The 23,279-nt window shown below is 36.8% G+C and overlaps 2 pseudogenes; one reads left to right on the forward strand and one right to left on the reverse strand.

Annotated features, from left to right (window-relative positions):
- Positions 1-583: 583 nt before the first annotated feature.
- On the reverse strand, positions 584-22,929 carry LOC132296166 (protein FEZ-like; annotated as a pseudogene).
- LOC132297990 (small nucleolar RNA R71) lies at positions 7,747-7,845 on the forward strand (annotated as a pseudogene).
- Positions 22,930-23,279: the final 350 nt, after the last annotated feature.

The raw sequence follows: 23,279 nt of genomic DNA on the forward strand, positions 1-23,279 counted from the left end.
GAAAAAGAGCGGTGATCTGTTGAGAAGGATTGAAAGTGGTCCTCTTTTTAGATGGAAGTTATAACCTTCCCTGAATTCTACTGTTATGTTAAGCTTATTTGCAATGGCAAGTCTATTTAGGAGAGTCCTTATTTTCGAATTTGAATAAATAGAAACCACCAGTCAGCTAGGATTTCCTCCAATCCTCTAGTAGCTCAAATTCTGTTTGCAAACGAACTGGCTAGACTATATGGGAGCTACCTCTGTAGAATGTTGTGACCCACCAAACAAGATTTCCACAGGTGTACATGGTAATTAAGGCTACCATTTGATACAAAGGCTTCACAGCTTGATGAATACTTTTCTGCTGCTATATATTATAGCCATTGAAATTAATCTCTGATCTTATTCATAAAGAGTAGAGACTAAAATTTCCATATTATATAATACTTGGATTAGTAATTTTTTCATTTCGCAGTCAAAAAAGAAATTCAAGGCTCTACAAAAACGATTATAAACTACTATCCTATATTGTTCTGACATGAACTTGAGTGCACAAAACTGGAAAACAAACAATGGTTTGACAATGTTTCAACTTCATAAATTAATTATAGCACTTGTTAGTTGAATAACTAGTGGACATCTGATCACTAGGACAAGGGGAAGAATCCCAAAGAAAATCTGCCCTCCATGCATCCGACAGAGGGTTTCCATGATTATAAGTTCATAACCCTAAATCCAACAGATGTCGTACTCCCCCATTGATCGAAAAAATGTGCTACATTCGGATCCTTTATCGAGTCTGTTTCTTCTCCATGACTCCCATTCCTTTCCATTTCTAAGTTGTCATACTGACCAAAATCTCCCAAGATGGAATATGACATGTTCAGTGGCATAGAAGATGCATCAACTGTGAGTTTGGTAGGTCCTGACATGTCGAGGGACGGAAATGTGTAGCTTAGGGGAAGATCTCCATTGTTGGAGGGGAAGTCCGAAGGAGAGAAGCTAGTAAAAGATGATTGTTGTATATCATTAAAGTAACAACTACCATAGTTGATGAGTGAACTTGTTTTTGATATCAATGACATGTTCTCTGAACTGATGTACTGAGTGTTGTGTACACACCTTGGGTGAGTACATCTGATTTCAGGTAATAGTGGGGACACCCAAGAGTGAGATATTGCTCTTTGTGCAGTGGAGTCGGTTTTCTTGAAGATCCTGCAAATTGCCCATGATGAGTCCTGCAAGTCCACAACACATAGTATCTTAGTCCTCTGTGTCCTAGTGTTTCTGCAAATAATATGTAAATTGAACTCTTCTAATGGCTTACAGTGGTGGGAATGTTTTTGTCCACGAATCGCTTTTGTGGCGCTGAGTTATCAGTGAGAGAAGGTAACCGGAACTCGTGCATCATCCAGTCAGTTTTTGTCCCTTTGGCAGCCCTACCTTTGTAGAAAACAAGGGACTTCTTTAAGCCGATGCACTTGGAACCGTCAGAGGAATAGATGGGCCGGTCTGTTCCGGTTGCTTTCTAGATAGGGGCGGAGCCAGGATTGCAAAGTAGGGAGGACTAAAAATAATTAAACACATAATTGCTTAGTGTGTCATTGATCCATGCCCTAAATACAGAATTCTCATGCGTCGGTCATTCAATTAAACCTAATAATCTACAACCTTTGAACACATTTACACTTCCAAACTCTAATGTGTTTTCACAGTCAGAAATCCACTAAAATATGTTTCATACAAGTATTAAACAAACGCCTGCAAGAATGCAAGATATATATGTTCCTTATCAATAAATTCACATTAGAAAGTAACACCTATGTGTTTCGCCCCTGACTAGTTATTAATCTATTATATAGAAATTACCTAATTTAACAAGAAACCATCAAGTCATCAACAAAACTTTTTTTTTTTTTTTTTTTTTTTACAAAAATAAAAATCAATATTTCACTGGATTAATATTGAGTATAAGTCTTTTTCTACAGACTAACAATGTGTTTGGTTTGCTTAACTGGAGCTGTTATGTTTTATTATGGTTTCTGACGGTGATCATGGCCGTTCCTTCACGCCAAATTGATGTAGTGAATGTGCGGTTCAAGAAAAGCCTTTTGGGTCAAGTTTAAACTTATAAAAACCACTACCAACACTACTACTAAATATAGCTAGGGTGAGTAAGGATCGTCCCAAGGGATTATGAGGATCGAGCAATGTCGTGGAATTGTTATTAGGGCTAGTAGGTCGAGTGATCAAACAATTGGTTGGTTGGTTGATTAAAGAGTAACTAAATTAAACTAAGTGATAGCAAAAGAATGCAATTAAGAGTAAGTAAGAGAGAGAGAGAGACCTTGGGGTTTAGAGCTCACCACCAAACAATGCATTTCTATATCATTGACAAGTGATTAATGAGGACAAATGGTGTGTTGCAATATTGGTGTGTGTGTTTGGTTGATTCAACAAGTAAGGATGACTAGTTAAGCATGTATTGTCTAAACATCATGTGAAAGGCACAATATATCTAAGCAATGAAGCATATATTGTCTAAATAATATGTGAAAGGCACAATAGATCAAAACAAGTCATTAATCCTTTCATTAAGCTCACAATTCAAATACAATACAAGGATAGAGACATATGCTACTTGCATTCAAAAGTTTGGATCATCAAACAATAAGCATAGATTGTCCTCCCATTTAACACTACACTACAACTACACTACATCTACACTACTAGCATGAAAATAAACTAGGGGAGAGGCACAATCCATTAAGAAATAAGTATGAACCATCAAGAGAATCACAAAAAGATTCCTTTAAGCACTATGTTTTGACAATCTCTAAATCTATAGCATCAATACACATAGACATGCATCAATAACACAAAATCTAGAGACAAGCACATGAACATCTATTCTAGCATATATAGACATATAGATATAATAAAATGATCAATTGGAGGCATTAAATCACATAAATCATTAAATAAACAAGATCTATATATATCAAAGTGTCAAAACATCAATTACAACACTAATCCCTCAATAATACACAAGATTATGATATAGAAAGCATGCTTGTGGCTAACTCTAGCCCCAAGAGGATGTCTAGCCACTCATGGTGATGTTGCTCCAACCCTCAAGGGCTAACTCCATGGTTGAAATCTGCTCCTTGTTGATGAAGAACTCCAATGGTGTCTCTAGCCTCCTCCTCCTCTAAGCTTGCTCTCCAAGAGATGATATGAAAATAATGTTGGCTCCCTTTCTAAAGAGCAATCCTTATCCTTATATAGGTAGGTCAAAATGACACCCAAAATGAGCTGGGGTCGTGCACATAATATTCCTTAATGATTGGATAAAGGACAACTTTCAATGAGATGGAATTTTAACTTTTTTGCACTGGAGGAAGTTCGATCGATCGAACCTTAGACTTGGATCAATCGAACTGGCTGATATCTATCGAACTTAGGTTGGATCGATCCAACTGGTTGAGCTTTTTGGGAAAAGACAACTTCGAGATATTTTGGAGAAATATTTATGGGAAAAGGACAAAAGTGGTTAGTGGGTGGTACAGCTGTGGATATGATCAATCATTTGAATAAGGACAAAAGTGTTCGATCGATCGAAAGATGGTGTTGGATCGATCGAACTTTTGGGACTTTATGCTTTTGGGCCAAGGCTTGGATCTATCTTGAAGTGCTGAGATCGATCATTGTTCGATCGATTGAACCTTGAACTTGGATCGATCGAACTTTGCTGCTTCCCACCTTTGGCTTCATTTGCTTCCTTCTTTCTCCACTTTGCTCATTTCTTTGTTTAATCCCAGAATTGTTTCAATTAAGCTCTTATTTGGCTGAATTAGCTTATTTTCGGGATAAGTGCCTGAAAATAGAAATAATACGAAATCAATCTAAAACGGTAAAGTAAGATAGATAAAGGTACTAGAATGCCTAAGCTTAAGGGGTTTAAATACGCACTTTTTAGTGCTCATCACACCCCCAAACTTAAATATTGCTAGTCGTTAGCAATGAACTAGAAAGTAAAAGAATGAAATGAACAACTATACAACTACGAACTAGAAAATAATAAATGGATAACGCCACTTTCGTAGGGAACACGATTGCACTTAGTATATGCAACAAGCCTTTTAAACCCCTAGGTTAGCCCTAGTGGATGAGTAAAGTCTTGTGAGAGTTTCCAGAAATGGTATCCACAAACATTAAGCTCATTCTTTCAAAAGAGGCACCAATATTGCAAATAAGCATTGGGAGAAAATTACCTCAAGTATGCAATTTTTCAACCCTTTCTAAGCAATCTCCCAAAATCTCAACATCAAATAAACAAATATGGTCCCCCACACATCAAGAAAATGATCATGCAAATCAAAATAATTCTAGAATCCTTTTTGAGTGGACTGGTATCAAATGTGTTGCTATCTAAGCCAACTAAAGAATTAATCACATCCTTACCCTCAAACTAGCACACAAATCTAATACTAATCATCAAGACAAAAAGTGGACCTTTTATTAAAGATTTTTTTTTTTTGGATCAAAGATGGAAGTATAGTGCAATGTGTTGATCTATTAAGCTTTCTAGCGATTCATGAGGTCGAGTGTTAGGTCAATGACTCCCAAACTAGACGGCTTTAGGGTATTAGGCATTCAAATACCCCTACGGACTTACAAGCTCAAATCAACTAGGCTACAAATCAAGACAACAACCATCTAATCATTTCCTACTTCTCACCTTTTGGGAGAAGTCCTCACTTTTTTATTACTTTTACAACTTTTTTTTTTTGAATAAACACTAATAATTAAAAATTAATTAAAATAGAATATTTTTGAATTTTTGAAAACTTTTTGAAAAATAAAATAAAACAAAATGAAATAAAATGAAATATAAATGCAAATATTTTTGGATTTTTGGAAATTTGAAAAGTCAAAACAAAGTCAAAATAATAAAATGAAGATTGAGATCGATCGAAACAAGAGTTCGATCGATCAGACAGAGAGCAAAAATATCTAGGTTTTTGGCTCAGAAAATTGGCTAAATGTTGGAACATGAGATCGATCGAACTTGGAAGTTGGATCGATCGAAGAATTTCTTGATCGATCTTGGAATGTTTCGATCGATCAGACAGAGAGCAAAAATATGCAGGTTGATGCAAGCTCAAATTTTTTCTAAGTGTTGAATCATGAGATCGATCGAACTTGGAAGTTGGATCAATCGAAGGTCTCTTGATCGATCTAAAAGTTAGTTCGAACAATGGGACATAGAGGTGATTTGGATGCAAGTTTTTGCAGGTCAATTTTTTTTCTAAGTGTTGGATGCAGAGAGGAGTTCGATCGATCGAACTCAGGTTTGAGATCGATAGAACTATGCAGAATGCTCAATAATGACATGAAAGCTTATGCAATCCTCACCAAAGTTCCTTGAAGTGCATATGAACCAAAAACAAGTATCTAGACTTCGCAAGAAATGAAATGAAAGATAGAAATGGGGGAGGAATAGGGTTTTGACACCCTACGAATGCTTTTACTAGTCTTTAATGTCTCTAACAAGACATTGGGCTCTTTTAGCCCGGATCAAAGATCTTATAATGCATCCCCTCCTTGTTGGGGTGATAAATGTTTTGAACTCCTCCCAACAAATGGTTATTTGAATAACTTGTTGGATTAAGCTCAAAAGAAATCTTTGGTCCCTTGTCTATGCAATTACAACCTTTGGGCTTCCATGCCCTTTCAAAGCAAGAATTTGAAACAAGACTTTTAGAATGCAAGGTTGAAGATGATCCTTTGGAAGTTTTGGCTTTACACAAAAGCTCATTTCCTTGATATTGAAGATCATGACATTTATCTACAACATTAACTTCTCTTTCATATTTGTCAAATGAATTGGGTGTGGGATTAAAGATATTCAACTTCACCTTCATGTGGCCAAATGAGATCTTTATTATCCCCGTCCTACAATTGATGTTAGCATTAGCAGTTGCCAAGAAAGGACGGCCGAGGATAACGAGAATTTGGCTCTTAGGATTGGGAACCGGTTCCGTGTCTATGACAACGAAATCAACGGGAAAGAAGAATTTATCAATCTTTATCAAAACATCCTCAAGTATACCCCTAGGCTTCTTAATGGATCGGTCGGCAAGTTGCAAAACTACCGACGTCGGTTTCAATTCACCTAGGCCCAATTTGACATAAACCGAGTATGGTAGAAGGTTAACACTTGCTCCTAAGTCAAGAAGCACCCGATTAATGATATGATCACCAATAATGTATGATGTAGTGGGTGAACCGGGGTCCTTAAACTTTGGAAGAGTGTTATGTTGCAAAATTGAGCTTACTTGCTCGATCAAAACCACTTTTCTTGGTGCTTGGCTCTTGTTCTTCTGCTTTTGGGTGCACAAGTCTTTCAAGAATTTGGCATAAGCCGGAATTTGCTTGATTGCATCTAATAGTGGAAGATTAACTTTCACTTGCCTAAACATTTCCATGATTTCATTGGTTTTTGCCTTTTGCTTGTCTTTTAAAATGGATCATTTTAAGGCATCCGGAAATGGAATCTTTGATTCAAACACTTTTTCAAAATTTTCTTTTGAACTCTCTTCAACACAAAAAGTTTTCAAATCATTTTTCAACAAAACCTTTTCAACTTCATCCTTCAAAATTTCTTTTTCAAACACATCTTTCAAAACTTTCTCATTTACAAGATCATGTATATGCAATGAAGGAGGAATGGGATGTGAAACGGGATGGGTGACAACTTGAGGTTGCACCAGTTCACTTTCTTCATTGGACATTCCAACTTGATTGTCCACAATCCTACCACTCCATAAGGTAGTCACCGCATTAAGATGTTCAATGGTGTGGCCTTTCGATGAGGAATGGGTTTCCATAACACATTGTTGCTTAGGTGGGGCATTTATAGGCATCTTTCCCTTATCTCTTGCATTGAGAGTGTTTGCTATTTGCCCTACTTGGGTTTCTAGCTTTGCAATAGATTGAGAGTGAGAATGAAGCAATTGAGTATTAGCTTCTAAAGTGCCCAAAGCATTCAAAACTTTCTCTTCAAAGGCGGGACTTCTAGTATTACCTTGGGAATAAGATTGGTTGGGAAAATGAGAATTAGCAAATTGATTCCTTTGTGGTTGATAAGGTCTATAACCTTGGGATCGTTGGTTTTGAAGTGGGGGTGGCATGTACTTCCCTTGAAAACTGCCTTGGGAAGGGTTTGAGCTCTCTCCTTGGTTTTTCCAAGAGAAATTCGGATGATTCCTCCAACTTGGATTATAATGAGTACCATAAGGATTGTTCCCTTGGTTCACAAAAGCCGTATTGACTTATTCATTAGGTTCACTTTGCACTTGTCCGTGAGGACAATGAGAAGTAGAATGAAGAACACTAGAACAAGTCATACATGTTTCGTTTGATGCACGATGAGAATGGTTAGGGAAGGAAGATACTTAGTTCGCCGAGTTTTGGTTAATAAAAAATTGATCAAACCTTTGAGATAAAAACTTCATTTCGGCGGCTATTTCATTTGAATGGTCGACTTGATGTAAGCCAACACTCTTCCTACCTTGTGAATTTCTACCATTCTTAGATGATAGTGTTCTATGTAAAGAATTTTCACTCATGCTCTCATAGAGACGCCACACGTCATCCTCATGACTATCAATGTATGAGCCACCCATGGAAGCATCAACCATACCCTTATAATTGTCCGATAAGCTCTTAGAGAAGTATTGAACTAATTGCCATTTGGGCATGTCATGATGTGGACACTTCCTAAGCAATTCATTGATGCGTTCCCATGCCTCATGAAACGTTTCTCCATCCCCATGTGAAAATTCTCGAATTGAGGTTCTTATGGCATTGGTCTTTGAAACCGGATAGTACTTCTTCAAGAACTCTTGTTGCATTTCTGCCCAAGAAGTGATTGAAAAAGGCCTAAGATTGTTAAACCAATACTTTGCCTTGTCTTTTAAGGTGAATGAAAAAAGTTTGAGTCTTAAAACCTCTTCATGCATGTCCATATATTTTACGGTGGAACATACTTCAAGAAACTCATCCAAATGCTTGTAAGGTTCTTCACTTGGAAGTCCATGATGGTTAGGAAGCATTTGAATGGTTTGTAGCTTAATTTCATAATGATGTGCTCTAAATGGAGGCAATTGTATGCATGTAGGTGCATTATACTCATTAGGCACGTAATGGTCTTTTAAAGCAAGAGGTGAATTAGCTACTTGAGGTGCAACATGAACACCTTGGTTTTGAATTCCTTGATTGTTGATGGGAGGTTGTGGAGCATACATTGGCCTTGGCATTCCATATGGAACTTGGCCTTGTTGTTGTAGTGGTTGGTGAATGAATGGCCTAGGCATGCCTAATGGTACTTGTATGTTCTCATTGTGCACATTGGGATGAAGGATACCTTATTGGTCTATGTGACCAAGGTCCTCAACATGATTATCATTATGGTCATCCATTGAAAGATTGGCTCTATTTGAACTTCCTCTTCCCCTAGGATTTCTAATGATAGATTCAAGATGCAAATCAAGAGGGACAAGAGTTGGTCTCAACGAACGACGTCCATGTATGCAAAATGCAAAACACAAAGAAACACAAAGAATGACAAACACTATGTCTTCACAACAATGCAATTAGACTTCTTCCACAAACACTTAATTCATACTCTCATGCTTTAATAACAATGATGCAAGACAATTAAAAATAAGCCTTCACGCGGGCCAATGATTTAACTAAGGGATTGAGTAAAGAAAGTCTCACAAAGGTCCTTTAGCACTTCAACTCCAAATTTAAAGCTTAGCTTAGCAAATTTTTAGAATTTGGTTTTTATTTTTTTTTTTAGCTTTTTGCTTTCTTTGCTTGCTTGAATGCTTGATGGCTCCTTTACTTGCTTCCTTTCCAACAACGTACCTAGTCCAGTAATCAACACAATAAGTAACCAACAAGAAAAATAAAAAAAAATATAGTAAAGACACGACCAAAAGAGTACTAATCCTAATCAATTCCACAAATCCGACGTTGCCAAATCTAATCAACAAATCCCCGACAACGGCGCCAAAATTTGATGGTGATCATGGCTGTTCCTTCACGCCAAATTGATGTAGTGAATGTGCGGTTCAAGAAAAGCCTTTTGGGTCAAGTTTAAATTTATAAAAACCACTACCAACACTACTACTAAATATAGCTAGGGTGAGTAGGGATCATCCCAAGGGATTATGAGGATCGAACAATGTCATGGAATTGTTATTAGGGCTAGTATGTCGAGTGATCAAACAATTGGTTAGTTAGTTGATTAAAGCGCAACTAAATTAAACTAAGTGATAGCAAAAGAATGCAATTAAGAGTAAGTAAGAGAGAGAGAGAGATCTTGGGGTTTAGAGCTCACCACCAAGCAATGCATTTCTATATCATTGACAAGTGATTAATGAGGGTAAATGGTGTGTTGCAATATTGGTGTGTGTGTGTTTGGTTGATTCAACAAGCAAGGATGACTAGTTAAGCATGTATTGCTTAAACATCATGTGAAAGGCACAATATATCTAAGCAATGAAGCATATATTGTCTAAACAACATGTGAAAGGCACAATAGATCAAAACAAGTCATTAATCCTTTCATTAAGCTCACAATCCAAATACAACACAAGGATAGAGACATATGCTACTTGCATTCAAAAGCTTAGATCATCAAACAATAAGCATAGATTGTCCTCCCATTTAACACTACATTACAACTACACTACATCTACACTACTAACATGAAAATAAACTAGGGGAGAGGCACAATCCATCAATAGATCAGTATGAACCATCAAGAGAATCACAAAAGCATTCCTTTAAGCACTATGTTTTGATAATCTTCAAATCTATAGCATCAATACATATAGACATGCATCAATAACATAAAATCTAGAGACAAGCACATGAACATCTATTCTAGCATATATAGACATATAGATAGAATGAAATGATCAATTGGAGGCATTAAACCACATAAATCATTGAATAAACAAGATCTATATATATTAAAGTGTCAAAACATCAATTACAACACTAATCCCTCAATAATACACAAGATTAAGATATATAAAACATGTTTGGGGCTAACTTTAGCCCCAAGAGGATGTCTAGCTACTCATGGTGATGTTGCTCCAACCCTCAAGGGCTAACTCCATGGTTGAAATCTGCTCCTTGTTGATGAAGAACTCCAATGGTGTCTCTAGCCTCCTCCTCCTCTAAGCTTGCTCTCCAAGAGATGATATGAAAATAATGTTGGCTCCTTTTCTAAAAAGCAATCCTTATCCTTATATAGGTAGGTCAAAATGACACCCAAAATGAGTTGGGGTCGTGCACACAATATTCCCTAATGATTGGATAAATGATAACTTTCAATGAGATGGAATTTTAACCTTTTCGCACTGGAGGAAGTTCGATCAATCGAACCTTAGACTTGGATCGATCGAACTGGCTAAGATCTATCGAACTTAGGCTGGATCGATCCAACTGGTTGAGCTTTTTGGGAAAAGACAAATCCGAGATATTTTGGAGAGATATTTATGGGAAAAGGACAAAAGTGGTTAGTGGGTGGTACAGCTATGGGTAGGATCAATCATTTGAATAAGGACAAAAGTGTTCGATCGATCGAAGGATGGTGTTGGATCGATCGAACTTTTGGGACTTTATGCTTTTGGGCCAAGGCTTGGATCTATCTTGAAGTGCTGAGATCGATCATTGTTCGATCGATCGAACCTTGAACTTGGATCGATCGAACTTTGCTGCTTCCCACCTTTGGCTTCATTTGCTTCCTTCTTTCTCCACGTTGCTCCTTTCTTTGTTTAATCCCAGAATTGCTTCAATTAAGCTCTTATTTGGCTGAGTTAGCTTATTTTTAGGATAAGTACCTGAAAATGAAAATAATATGAAATCAATCTAAAACGGTAAAGTAAGATAGATAAAGGTACTAGAATGCCTAAGCTTAAAGGGTTTAAATACGCACTTTTCAGCGCTCATCAGTTTCTTTTGTGATTGGGCCTGTCCATTGTTCATGGACTTGCTCATATTTAAGGCTTGGCCTTTATAAATTTTATAACTCCTTTTATTTATAGAAATACTTTGGATTGGGTTGGAAAAGGAAGAATAATACATAGGTTTATAGGAACAATAGTACTAATTTTATTTTATTTTATTTTTTTGTCAATTCGACCTCAGCTATAGCCTAGGTTAGCTCATTACCAGTTCCTCCCCTGTTTCCAGAACCCTACTCCAGTTACTCGGTTAGGTCGTGTGCTGTTCCTATACTTCCGGTCCCTCGGTCAGTAGAAATAGTATTATTTCTCACCAGTAGTTGCCAACTCTTCTTGCAACAATGAGGATAAAGAAAATAAGTTCTCTACTCTTGACAAGAAGATGATTTTTTTTTTTTAAAAAATAAAATATCTTAAGAATAATAAGTCTATTATATAACGACCCGAACCCGAGGTCGTGTAAGGGCATTAAAGTTCTATCCAATATCAATACATAATATATATACATCATTGCAAGACTCATAGCATATCATATCTCTAACATCACAGAAAACTCACAAATAAGGTTACGTCGGCCGCCACTTCCTTCCCGTGACCTGAAAATAGAAAAGAAGGGGTGAGCACATTGGCTAAGTAAAAGTCGCCTAAGGAGTCAACTTTTGACTCCTTTGAGCCACGTAACACATAATAGGGATGGAAAAGAAATAGGGGTCATGCATTAGGAGTCCATACAATAATTATAACACAAATAAGCATCTCATCAACCACACACTACATTTTAGCAAAATGCCATGCATGATATGAAATGTAATGTACCCTATCCCATGCTTGGTGTCTATCGACCTAACTTTCACTTTTCGAAAATTGTTAACTGACTTTAATAAGGAGAGATTGATAGCTATCCCTAGTTCCAAATTCGGCAACCATTTCGGGCCTAGTATCAACCTTTTCACGTCCAAATTTGGTACACGCTTCTTTTAGGTCGAGTTTGCCCCGGACTCGCCAAATCCGGTTCATTTTATAAAAATCCCCTATTTCAAATAAAAATTTTCCTTTATAAAAACTATCTTTTCCAAACCTTTTTTCAAATCCCCCTTCTTGCCATGTCATGAAATGCACCACTTTTCATTCTCTTAACATCAACTCAATAATATGGCAATAATATCATTTACATGGCATTCATAATTCAATGAATTTAAACGAGGCATTTTATAACAATCAAACAAAATCATGGCATACTTTGAAAATTAAATACGACAGGGACATTCTTCACATCATTATTTCAAAACATTTACAAGATTTATCTATAGGCATGCTCAACATAGAATCATATACACACCAATGACATGTTATCACTTATACATTAACACAACTTCCATATAACAAAATCATGCATGCCTTTGACAATAAAATTTAAAACAAGTCATGCTTTAACACCCAGGCATATTCACAAGGCATCAATTTCATCTCATAATTTGAAAATCTCAAAATATATTAAAAAAAATATAGAATTTGCTCAAATAAAAGACAAAGCTTGAGGCATTAGGGGAACCCTTACCTCAATATAGAGAAAAAGCCCCAAATCAGCCCAAGAATTTGAAATTCTAAAGTGCTCCAAATGGGACTTTGCTTCGATCAATATGAAGCCCTCGTCGTGCTCGTCAACCTTACCTTCAATGGCAAAGTCCAAATCCCAAGGGTTTGATGTAGATCTAAGCTTTTAATGGTAAAGAAATGAAAAAAGAAAAATGTATATAGAGAGAAGGAGGAACTGGTGTGAAAAGAGAAAATAGGATGGAGTCAGGTAATGGTCTTATGGCCATTATATCAACTAAAATGTATAGTGGGGCCCAACAGAAGAAAAAATTTCCTTTAACATTATTATTATATATATGTATAGATATATACATTAACATAATACAACCACATGATTAAACATGTACCCACATAATTGTACATCACATAATAATGCATGAAATGTAACAAACCCAAAACACAGTCCCTGTGCTCAGTAACCCTGGTAACGGGTCTCACTTGGGACCTCTTGGCCCGAAAAAGGAAAAATGCTGAAATGGCAGCCAATGCATTTCTAAGAGTCCTAAACTCAAGGAAATCCTCCAACAAACTCTCAGAACATACCTGGCACACCCCAAGGTGTTCGGCACGTAAAACGAGATGAAATAAAAAATAACCCCAAAAAATTAAAAAATCCTTGAAAATGGAAAATAGGAAAAATCGAAAACTTTACATTCTACCCTTCTTAAAGAGATTTAATCCTCGAAATCTACCTTCCTTAAAGAAAGAGTCCCACGGTTATAGACCTTTCCAAGAGGCATCTCTCAAAATTGCAAGACTAAGAACTCACCAACCATATTGCATTTGACATGGGAAATCAACAGGCAATCACACACCACTACCACTGAAACACAATGCTCACCACCCTATGAAGGTACTCATTACTCATCAGATCATAACACAAAACCAGCTGGATTATATACTTGACTCAAAAAGGACATCGGTCCACTCTATATCGCTACACAAGGCTTCAAAGCTTAAAAGAAGAACGGTTACTAGACCACCGAACATGACGACATCCAATCACGACTTATCCTTTAAGGGATACACAAAACCCCAGACAAGGAACCCTGTCCATCTCATAATTAAGCTCAAACTCTAATCTACACATTGACTAAGCATTTGCTATCTAAGGCATAGCTACACCATCATATATCGGTACAAATGACTACCAACCGCACTATTCAGCAATCATTATACTTAACAACTTTAAGATGACTAAATAATGATTCTTTCAATGACTACATAATCATAAGTTACTCGATCACAAATAGTACTATCAAATATTCCGGACCCAAATCCTTAAAACAAGATCTTCAATCATCAATGGTCGTACCACAAACCTTTATCGGACACTTGGTCGTACCTGACATACCTCATCACCGAGATAAATCATCTGAATCCATAAAACACTATCATTCCAACGAAAGTCCTTCCCAGACTAGATCCACACTGTCACACCGTACAATTCCATGCTCTCGCTGTCTCTGATAAATCGAAACAATCATTGACCTTTGACTCGACATCATGCTAAAGAGGAACTGATTCAGGAGAAATGGTTGGCCAGGCCATTCTCATCATCAATTCGGTCTCAACGCAAACTTCGTTCATGTCCTCAAGTCCAAACCTCAAACACAATTTCACACAGTTCACAAAACAACAATGAGATCCACTCACTATTAATTCATCACTCTACGTAACCTAAACAACTATACAGTTATAAACCTGTGCTAAAAATCCTAATCATGCCTCAGTTAAACAACTATAACAAGGTAAAAGCAACACGGTACCAAATACCACAATCATTGACCAGCATAAAAGCTCTCCGATTTCCTTACAACACCTATACCAGGTGGACAACTCCAAAACATCATTCGATTCAATTCTTACCTCATCAAAATACACAATACAGCTATCTCATACCGAAAATCTCAAAACCAAAATCAATCATTCCCCTTAATCCTCACAGAATCCCATATTCACATCTCTAGTTGCTTAGCACTCAAATAACACCAACATTTATCCTTAAGACACTGCTCGAATCAAACGTCTATAAAAAAATCCAAGTATTTGACTCACATCACATCACCTAATCATCCTCGAACTTCCAGTTGATGACACATCCCCTAGCCATCACCGCCAGTACCAGACACTTGAAATACACAATCCCTATTCGGCAACTCATGCCTCACATAACCAAACCTTTACCGGTGAACTCTAACAGCATAACAACCAAGCCATACAACCAAACATTTACCGGTGAACTCTAATAGTATAACAAACTACACACGGGTCAGCCCATCCGCGGACGCGCACAATTCCTAAATGGAGGATAAGACATATGACAAAGTCCTTGTCAGTACCAGAACAAATGGAAGGGTAATGAACCCTGTACTCACCAGAGACTAACAACTCGTGCCCAAATGCACCCGACACCCTGTTATGCTACTCTCCAATCGTCCAACCGTGGACACCCATTCTCACTTGAGATGAAATGAACTCATTACACATAAGGAGGAGAACCAACCAGATACCTGTACAGAACTATGAACTTGAACCTAGGCAATCTTGCCACTAAAGGACCGTCATACACCATGAACACTGGAACCTCGCATAAGCTACACCGCGATACCCATGCTAACCAAAATAAGTCAGATCTATACTACCCATTCATCGAGTATTAGGGTATATCCCATAATACGACCATCAGACAAAAGCATCAATGCTTACAGCATACTAACACTAGAAACAATTACAGCCCTTCGGACACTGTGTCCGGTTCCATCTGGAACCATTTATTCCTAAATGACAACCTCTATGTTATACGATGACATTTGATCACCCATTCTATCTCTACTTTTCGAGGTGATACTCCCTCGAACACCATGTGCAAGACTCATGACCTCAGTCACAACAACCCACTACTCGTTAAAAAAAAAATGTGCACTGGCTCTAAAAACTAAGCCGTCCACAACCGCCTCGACTGATGCATAACCCTATCACCTACTTGAAAACATTCGATAAACAACTCATATGCTCTAAACCACATTCAGATCACACCTTAAACCGTTTTACTGATCAGTACTAAACATCACGCCATAACGCCTCTACTACCATTGTCCTTGAATAACAACTTGAACTCACGTCCCACTGACTCAATAGACTACCGCCAATCGATCCCCCTCAAGCATCCCCAGGATAACACCATCACAATAAGAGAGTATGCCTTATTCTCGATACTCCCCATAACAACCACTACTTGCCACTAAAAAATAATCTTTATACGGCAATACCATGCCGACAAATCCGAAAAGAAAAAATGAGCATTAAAACCAGAATGCTCAACACCCAACTGTCTCCTTAAAATTATCTACAACACAATTGGTCACTAACACTTAACCTGTTACTCGAACTACTCCTCCCAAGGCAATCTACGCGCCCAGTTAAAATAACTTCACACTCTAGGTTCAACATCAATATATCTTCTCTTCACCGTTCCTCAGAACACCCTTGGCCCCGACAAAAGTCAAATGGGGCTACTAGCTAAACCTATTAAGTCACCCTTATCCCAAATATTCTAATCATCAGTCTATCTCTTTGGATCCTCAAACAACAAGTACCACCTCCCGATACTCCAGAAGCAATGTGAAATACAACCCCTGTGATGGCCTAGTTTTACAAACCAGTGTGTCCTGTAATGACCCGAAACGGATCCGAAATGACAAAGAAAAAACATAAGCAAGGTCTCTAGCGATGTACATCGTCCCTAAGACACCTAGGCGACCTTTCATGAGGCCACAGAACTTAACAAGAACGTAAACTGAAGCAATGGTTAAAAATAGACCAAGTATGGCCCCAAGAGCAAAATGGTCCTGTCACACATAAAACAAAGTCTCTAGAGATGTGCGTCATCCTTAAAACACAGACATGAATCCCTATGAAGTCATGGAACTCAAAGAGACAAGATACGAAAAACTAGGGTTGAAAACGACAATGTTTAACCCTAGGGGCAAAAAGTTCATTTCTAAAAAAAGATATGGGTGCTACCGAGTACACCATTGGATAGACAACAAAAAATTAATGAATTTAGACTCAAGAATCACTTTATTCGGAGTCCGGACGAAGGAGTGATGGCCAAAGCACCATTGACAGCAACCAAGGGCCTGCACCAATTTTCCAACTTGAAAGGCTGTTTTGAAGGCTTAAATGACCTTTTTTTGGAAAAAAAAAGTTGTGAAGCGACCCCTCCCAAAATTATGTTTTTTATACGACCATGTCAAAAAAAGTTTTTAATTTTCAAGATAAATACCCAAAATGCCCCTTAGATCAGACTCTTTTTTTTTTGAAAAAATGCACGCACTAGAAAATCAGATTTGACGCGGGGTTTTCGAGACCGAGACAACATTTTTTTGGAAATATGTTGTGAAGAAACCTTTCGTAAAATCATGTTTTCTAAGTGACCATGTCAAGGCTGAAGCTTATTTTTCAAAAGAAATTCCCAAAATACCCTTAAACTAGATTTTACAAAAGAGTGCCAAAGTTGAGTCCAAAGGGTACTCATTTCATGAAATTGTGAGTTTGTGCAAAATGAAAATGCACGCAAACGTAAAAGGTATTTTTAAGCGTGCAACAATAGCCTATGGCCCTAAAATATACTCAATGCAAAATACGACCTATCAAACCTCAAATTTGCATAAGATTGTTTAATAAGTTAAACATGAAACCAAAAGAATATAAGTATAAGCAAAAGACGTTTTGGCCTTTGGCCACACGTCATACATATATAAAGAGTCATAAAGAGTATACTTATGCACACTTTACATATTCCGAATTTAAAATGACATGCTAAAATCTCGAATTTCGTAATATTGCCTCAAAAAACAAATTACAATACCAAGGTATATAAATGTGAATAAAATGGTGTTTGGCCCTTGGCCACACCTTATACATATTAAAAAAGTTCCAAAGAGTGTATCTAAGTGCACTTTACATGTTTCAAAGTAAAAACGACATATGAAACCAAAACAAGCATTACAACTTCAAAGGCAAAAAGTAAACATGTTAACACTTACATGTACTTAAAATTACACAAAAACATATTAATGGAACTAAGCCATTCTAGGGATATCTCCACACCTGAAAAATATCCCAAACAATTAGGGTGAGTAAACAAGTTATTCTTAGGAAATGAACATTCGTATAACCTAAAGTTTTAATAGTTTTGCAAGTTTAGTATAAGTCTATTCATGTGGTTCATGGTACCTAACGCCTATATCCAAGGTGAGACTAATAGAGCATCCTAAGCTACCTTAGAGAATTTCCAGCATAAACCACAATATTATACAATTTAACAACATAGGAACATCTAATACATCACAACAAGTTATAAGTTCTCAAACTTATCAACTTGAAACTTAAAATGAGAAATCAACTAAGTGATGCAATTTAACAAAATTGGAACTTCCAAGACATTGCAACAAGTTATAAATTCTCTAAGTTATCAAAATGAAATTTAAAAATGCGAAATCAACTAGGTGATGCAATTTAACAAAATTGGTATGTCCAAGACATTGCAACACGTTATAAATTCTCTAAGTTATCAACTTGAAATTTAAAAATGCGAAATCAACTAGGTGATGCAATTTAACAAAATTGGAACTTCCAAGACATCGTAACAAGTTATAAATTCTCTAAGTTATCAACTTGAAATTTAAAAATGCGAAATCAACTAGGTGATGCAATTTAATAAAATTGGAACATCCAAAACATTGCAACAAGTTATAAATTCTCAAAGTTATTAACTTGAAATTTAAAATGCGAAATCAACTAAGGGTGAAAATACTTGGACATCAAATCGGATCAAACCGACACGCAGTGATTTTCGGGTTGCTATCCTGCCGATTACTAACCAAGTGCGCACGTGACTATAGGGGGAACTCTTATCCCCCGTACTAGAGCTAACTAGCCGTAGTCATAGAAATGACATCCCAAGTTTTCAAAATCGACAAATTATGCAACATGTGTATATACATATATATATCGAAAGTACTTAGCCACTTATCATGCACAAACAAAATTTGGAAACACACAATATATGCCTTAAGTCCTCAAGCTATAATGGCATATGAAATGTCGAATCTTCAATGTGCGATTCGTTACACGTACAAAGCATATAAATGTCGAATCTTCAATATGCGATTCGTTACACACACAAAACATTTGAATGTCGAATTTTCAATGTACGATTCGTTACACTTAACAACAATATTATCTAATATTGAAAACATATTCTTATGAATATACAACGAGTCCAATTTTATGATTTAAGCATATAAACAACTCTAAATACATGATTAAATCAATAGGACAATTAAATAGAATTTAATTAAATAAAAATAATTAAATTCTCGAGATTAAAAACATATTCACATGAATATATTATAAGTCCAAATTCGTTATTTAAGCATACAACCTACATTAAATACATGATTAAATCATTGGGACACTTAAATAAAAATTAATTAAATAAAATAATTAATTTATCTAGATTTCAAAACTCATCTAAATATTCTCAATTTAATATATGTCAAAAATCATATCTTGGTCATTACATATATCAAGTCAAATACCTAATTAAATCAATTGAACCAGTAAATAAAAATTACTTACTTCATTTAATTAAAATCTCTATATTTCAAAACTCATCTAAATGATTCCAAATTAATATATGTCAAAGATCAAGTCATGATTATTACATATATCAAGTCTAAAGTGAACTTTATGCAAGATACAACTATATACAATTTCTAAAATTTATATAGAACATGCATACAACTTATATAAACCCCAAAACAATTAATACATTAAGATTATAAACATATAAACACCCCCTACCCCAATTTGAGATAAAATCTTAAATGACATCAAAACGAAACCCTTCCGAATGCGACGATACTTCGGGGTTACGACGGGGACAACGGGGGGGGGGGGGGGGGGGGGGGGGGGAACAACAAGCCCTCTTACAACAACACCAAAATCTAAACCGAACTAAAAAATGGTCAAAACCAGATTCTAGTTGGATGGAAATGAAGGCCTTGTCAAGGCCGACGATAAAGCCTTCATCAGCGAGGGAAGAATCAAAGGCTAAAGAGGTTAAATGGAGGAGAGAATGTGAAAGGAAGAAGAAGAAAGAGAGGGGTGGCCGCTAGCAGTGGGGGAGAGTGAAAAAATGTTTGAAATTTTCTCTCTCCTCTCCCTATTTATAAAATTTTCAAAAAAGTCCCCCGAACGGGCCTTGCGCGGCCCCGAAAAGTGAAAACTGCGCTACGCGCTCAAATGGGAAAAAACTGTGAACAAAAAAGACCTAATATGAGAAAAAATAAACAACGGAAGAAATAGTGTCGAAAACTGAATCCTGAGCAAAAAGATATGTCCCGAGCAAGTTCGGTAGTAATTGGGGTCAAAAACCCTAAAACTGGGAAAAATGACCGGAAGGTAATTCTAAGAGTACACGACTTGACGAAAAGTAAAAATGAATCCCGTACGAGGATCTAAGCCCAAAACAGGACACTTGGCATTAACTTTCGTTAATTGCACAAAGGCCTCTCCACAAAAGGAACTGCACAAATGACCCAAAATGAAAATATCTTCTAAAAGATACTTTCTTAAAAACTCCCAAATTAAAATATATTCAAAATATATTTATGAAAAACACCCCAAGAAAAGAAAATATTTCCGAAGAAACTCTGCATCCATATCCTTATGGACATAGTGAACAACCAGTGTGTTTTTCCACAAAAGTAAAGACACACATTTCATGGAAACCAAATAGAATGAAGGTACGCGAAGTTGGAAATCAAATCCGAGCACAAAAAATGAGGTTACGTGAAAGGAAAAGATAAACGGGAAAAAGACAAAAAAGAAAAATGTCAAAAAAGTGAGGAAATGATACGGTCCTCACAAAACAAAGCAAAATCTTAAAAGAGAAGAGTATCGGAGGCTATTTCTGAGCACTCAAGACAACACAAAGGGACAAAGCTTGAACTCAAAAAAGAAAACATCAACGCAAAAAGAAAATCCGTAAAAAAAGGGGAAAAAAGAAAGGAAGGAAAATGATAGGGTCATTATAACCTACCCTTCTTAAAGAGATTTTTTCCCTGAAATCAGGAACATACCGAGAAGAACCGAACTAGGACTGAACTTAAGGTCACACCAAAGAATAGATTCTAAAGTGCTAAAGGACAACTCCAAAAGCCTCAAGATCAAATGAAGGATCGTGAAATCATGAACCGAGAGACAACTCCCTGAACGAATCGACATATTAACCTAATGACAATACCGAAAGAATCCCAAGACAATGACACGTCGAATCAAGACAATTGACTAAGAATGACATGGCAGTACGAATAGTGACCAAAACCCGCTTATAACGCACTCAAATGTGTGGTAGCAATGACAGCGTCTAGTGCCTGCCCACACTTACTCGTCAGTAAGGTAGCGTCAACGACAACTAGTACTCGCCCATAACACACAACTTGTACAGTAGCATGACCGTATAAGACACTAGTTCATAACACGTCCCCAATAGGTCTACTCGTGAAACCTCTCAATACCAATGGCATCAATGTCACAACAGACACTGCCAAAAACATAGTGGAAATCAGACATTTGTGAGAGTTGGGATATGGTCCAAGGTCTTTCTGCAGAACTATTTGGCTAATCCTAAAACTCTAACAATAATGTTATAGGCACCATCATGTTTAAGGCCATAAATCCCCCATACGAGAAAACTAATAACTCCGATACTGAATCCAAAGCCTGACAAGTCTGTGCCCTCAAGCCAATAGATCGAATCCCATAAAATCAGAAGACACTGTCTTGAAGCAGACCTATTTTAAGGCTACACACAGGAAACAAAACGCAAGTTTATCACGTAGCTCATTCAACACATAGTCCACAAATTCTAAACATGTTTCTAAGGCAAGCTTAAAATGACATGGCACATAAACATGTAAAAATGATTATACAAATGGGCAATTTCACAAAATCAAAAGAAAAGAATGGAATGCCTTTCAAAAGGACAACCTCACAGAAAGCGTACCACAAAACCCGGATGAGTCTAATCTCTCACTACGAGGAAAAAAATCATCTCCCAAGTGACCATTAAGGTATCCGAAACATAGAGCCAGTAAGTCCCTCCCAAGACTAGCTCATACCCAAGATGGAATCCCAACACGACACGAAACAAGACAAAAATATAATGGATAGCCCCAATACTAACCGTTACGAGACATCAACAAGAATGATACCCCTCAAGGTGCCAGTGAGTCCGATGGGAACTCGACAGGATTCTACCGGAACCCTAACACAATGTCCCAAGTCTCTAAAGACAAGGGAGAGTAATTAACTGCACCAATGCAATTAATCACGTGAAACTACTCACATTCCAACCGTAGCTCGTAAGAGCTGTCTAAGGCAACACAAGAAGGATCCTAGGTCAACACACTTATTAAATCCTAAAATCATAACTCTAAGGAGACAGGTCATGAGAACCTTGTCGTTGAGGTTCACAAAGCAACCTCCCAACTCCCCAGGGAAGGACTCGAGTCAATCCTAACTCATCGTCCTATGACTCTAGAAACAAAGACCCCAATGACGTCATCATATCATGAAAAATAGGAAAAATTGGAAACATTACATATTATGACAGCACTCTCACTATAAGATATTGCCCTCGGAATAGACTTTTCGTATTCTTAAAGGATTCGCTCAGTTGCACTTCTTCTATAATGAAAATTAGGGCTAGTCTAGTGCATGATGGGAAGGAGCAGATGTATGCAGCCTTAACTCTGTATAAAGAAGTTGTTTTCGGTGTTGAACCCGTAACTTTCTGGTTAAAATGAAACAACCTTACCATTGTGCCAATACCCACCCTCTCTTTTATAATAAAAATTACTGAAAACTATATTATATATATATACATAGGTGGCAGGAGAAATTCTAATATAGGCTAAACATTTTTAAAATGTTGACTATGCATGAGTTTTAGCAAAAGAAAGATGATATTTCTATTACAGTAAAACATGGGACTAAGAAGTTGATGTATATAAAGGGAAAAAACATGAACTTTCTCTTACTTGGAAGGTCCCATGGATCGAATTTATAGATGTCAAGTTGTTTGATAAGTTCTATAAGGAAAGAGGCCTCTACTGAATCTTCCTCTTCAGATAAAAACCACCTAGTTCTTCATCAGTGGGAAGAAACCTATCCTAAACCCAGGTAGCAGGACCTCATCCATTTAATATGTATCACTTTTCTCATCCATATACCTTTCTTTCCTTTCTTTCTCTCTCTCTCTCTACATATATATATAACCTCACATCTTCTCTCACTAATTAAGAATCAATGAAAAAAGATATTAGAGAAACAATATATATGGACTAAAACTTAGGTTCCCCCTAATATTTCCTAAGTGCTTACACGTCAAAACTCACTAATAGTAAAAATAGCATGTACTTATCAACATACCTTCTCTAAAATTATATTCTTAATAGAATTAAAATTGAACGTGTTGGTCCGCTTCTGATGTCGAGACTCAAAAATAAATAAAAAATTGTAACTCAATTGGAAACGTTTTGACATCTTAGACCTTGACCCTTACCTTGCATTCTTTTA

This window comes from Cornus florida, unplaced genomic scaffold (assembly GCF_030987335.1).
Source record: "Cornus florida cultivar Cherokee Brave unplaced genomic scaffold, ASM3098733v1 CherokeeBrave_3.0.0_Hap2_Chr02, whole genome shotgun sequence".
Taxonomy (NCBI): domain Eukaryota; kingdom Viridiplantae; phylum Streptophyta; class Magnoliopsida; order Cornales; family Cornaceae; genus Cornus; species Cornus florida.